Raw genomic sequence first — 3,570 nt, forward strand, 5'->3', positions numbered from 1 at the left:
GCGGTTCCGCGTGGGCGGGGCGCGCCGTGCCGTGCCGCTGGTGTGCCGGGAGCGGCTGCGGTCGGACGGGCTGTGCCGGTGTGTAGCCTCAGGTCCATCCGGGCTGCGAGGAGTGCTGGCGGTAACGGTTCGCGGTGCCTGTCGAGCTATCGGCGCCGTGCGCTCCGTCTGCTCCTCCGGCTGGCGGCTGGGACCGAGCCTGGTAGCTACAAACCAGAGGTTTGGTAGGCAGAAGCCGCTTCCTTATCAGGGGGTGCTGAGGAAAATGGGGTTGTATCTTAAAACAGTAGTAATCGAAACCTTGTCTGAAAACTGTGACAACCGAAGTTCGTGAGCTCACGGGCTCCTCTTCGTTCCTTGCCGATGACCTCTGTTCCTCGGTGGCTGCAGTTTGGAAGGTGATGAGAAAGAGCTGGGGAGGAGTCAGGCCAGCATCTTCTTTCCGTGCTCAGCAGTAGGCTACTTAGGCAGCTGAGGGGCTGGGCTCGGCATGTAGCACAGAGTGCTTAGGGTAAGTCTCCTCTAAGGTATTGCTTCTCTGCTCTCGGCATCTTATGTTTGTAATGGCATTTGAGTTGGAAGGGATGCTTAAAGGTCATCTAGTTCAACTCCCCTGCAATAAACAGGGACAGCTAGATCAGGGTGCTCAGAGCTCCATCCAGCCTGACCTTGTGTGTCTTCATTCAAGGTCACTGTAAGGCGGTGATGATCAGTAGTGGGCACCATTACCTCAAAACTGTAATGTGTGAACTCAGGGACTTCTGCCTTGTAACACTGAAAGGTACTTGGGCCCTGAACAGGAATGCAGAAAACCTCCTTCAAGAAAAACAAAACCCTGAATTGTTGCTTGACTATGAAACTATACTGCACTCAGTGGTATACCTGCATGGTAACCACTGAGTCACGGCCTGAACCACTGATTGAATACCTGGGGAAAGGACCTGGTCAGCCCTGGGAGCAGAAGTGAAGGCAATTCAGCTGTGTGACCAGAAAGGGTGGAACCTGGCTGCACCTCTCTTAGACCTCATTTTAGGGCTGACTGCCACTAGGAAAGGATCTCTGGTTGGAGATTCCTTACTTGTGGAGTTTTTCCTCATGAGCATAGATCCTTGGAGACAGATGAGCATTCCTTTCCTGTTTGTTCTTTTCCATTCCACTCCAGTATTGCCTCTACTGTACTAATCTTTCTGACTGTGACAACGCCATAACATTTTACTAAGCTTGTATGGAGAGATCAGTTTAAAGACCAGTCTGATTTTTCTGTCTCTGTGGGAAATGCTGTTGTCTACTTAGTTTTCACAGGTGTAGAAACAGTGAAGAGTAGAGAAGCAGCAATTTTCAGCTGTAGCAGAGAGCTGAGAGAACACTGTGGCGGCCAGAGAAATGCAGAATGCCCCACACAGGTGTTACTACAAACCTGCATGCGTGGGGTGTATGTGCAGGGAAAGTGGAACACAGATGTGTAGACACTGCAGAAGGAACTGGAGGGCTCCCACCTGTGCTTCAGGCCAGGTCTTCCTGCCTAAAGGAAGGTTGGCTTCAGTAGGAACAGACTGTCGCTGGGGGTGAAACTTCTAAGCTGATTACTTATTTTTTTCTGATTTCCATCTTGGTGCAAACTGTACTGAGATACACAGGGTATGAGTCACACAAAATGAATCAGTAACAGTATTTAAAATGCGCTCATATTCAAGCTAGATTTCTACAGATTTTATAATCTTTCTGAAAAGTTTCATAAATGATGAACGTTGAGAGCAATTGTAAGAATTTCAGCATTTATTTACCAGTAGAGTTTTGATAATTTGTTTTGGAGAAATGAAACAATTACGATTAAGAGCATAAGCATTGCAAGGTATCTTCATTTGACGATAAGAAAATTCAGGCTGGAAGCCTGACACTTTTAACACCTTCAGATGGTGTTAAAAATAGATGCAAGTATGACTGCTTACTGATATAACAAATGTAACTACTGCAACAACTATAACTTTTACAACTATATTATAACAAACATTTGTATACTGAAGTGAAGTGAATAAGCCTGAGAGAACATATGATCCAAATACATATTTTTAAGATAGAATTAGCATTTGTTAGCAGAAGTAAAACATGTAGCATCAAAAGACATCTTCAGAAACACACAATATTACCTCTGTGGACTGTGCTGAGCACTTTCAGAACTCGATTGGCTGCAGCCCTTTGACAGAGCAGAAACTTTGCCTGCATTGTTCTATCAGATTTCACACTGAAAAGTTATGCTGATACCTTAGTTGAGTCAGTGAAAATCATAATGTAAAGCCAACTCAAACATGAGGCTCACAGCTGCAGCTTAACTTAGCTTGGCCTGGAAAATGTCTTAAAAACTATTAGCCACACCAGAGCTCTGTTCCCATAGGAGCTCAGACTGGCATGCCCTCTGTATATGAAACTGGTGTTGACTGGCATGCCCTCTGTATATGAAACTAATTACATTAAATAGTATTATAGAGATATAAAAAGTACTTGCAAAACCATCTGTTAATAAGCAATGTATCACTTGTCCCAAACACCATCCTATTTTAAGTTTTACACTGTTAGTGTATCAGTGAGATACTGGCCTTTAGGTCTTGACTGAGTTCTCTGGGAATCCACTCAGTGTTTCAGACTTTCAAGTGAGGCTGTATCTGTAGCAGAAGGTGGTGCAGACCAACAAGATGCTGAGTGTGATGAAGGAACAAAACTTAGCAATAGAAACATCTGACCTGGAATGCAAATAAAAATATAATCATTTTTAGATTCCTGTCAGCAATAAGAATGGCTCAGATTTCATCATAGCAGTACAGTCACTTGGTACAGTAACTTAAGACATCTGGTTAATTGTTAGGTATTTCTTGTAATCTGTGTGGTCATAATGATTCCAAATTCAATAGGCATGTACCACAGTGAGTTGCTTCTTCCAATAAGTGGCAAGATTCCTTTGATTAAGAGTCACAAATAAAGCCTTCTTTTAAGTAAAAGCACTGGAGCAGTTAGAAGTTCATTTGGTTTAAAAACCTCACCAACGCCAGCTATCTTTTATACAGAAACAGAAAACCCACAAGAATTGCAGTGTGAAGCAGGTGTTATCCGTTGTTTACTTTCAGCCTGAAGGCTGGGATATAAGGATTCTCTCTAAACACTTCTTACATAGTTAAATAAGTTTGTAAGCATGGCCAAAGCAATCCTCTCAAATGTCTGGTGAAGTGCAGATGGGATAATGTTCAACTTTGATTTTCATTTCCATCCATGGAAATCCTTTATTTTCAGCAGGGGGCCATGGAAATAGGATTTCTGCAGGATGGGGGCAAGTGACACAAACTGAACGTAAGCAGTCACAAGGGAAGCATCTGGCTCTGTGGGTCTTGCATGAACTTGGAGTTACACCACGTGAGGCCTCGCAGGCTGAAAAACACCCTGCTTGCTTTCAAGCAGAGGTTCTGAAGAAGCAAAATCTTTAAAAATGTGCAGATAACTTCTGTCTTTATCTCTGAATCATCTGTACAGAGAAAGAACACAGTATCCTGCCTTCTTGTTTTGGTACTATCAAGTATATTT

This window comes from Meleagris gallopavo, chromosome 2 (assembly GCF_000146605.3).
Source record: "Meleagris gallopavo isolate NT-WF06-2002-E0010 breed Aviagen turkey brand Nicholas breeding stock chromosome 2, Turkey_5.1, whole genome shotgun sequence".
NCBI classification, from domain to species: Eukaryota; Metazoa; Chordata; class Aves; order Galliformes; family Phasianidae; genus Meleagris; species Meleagris gallopavo.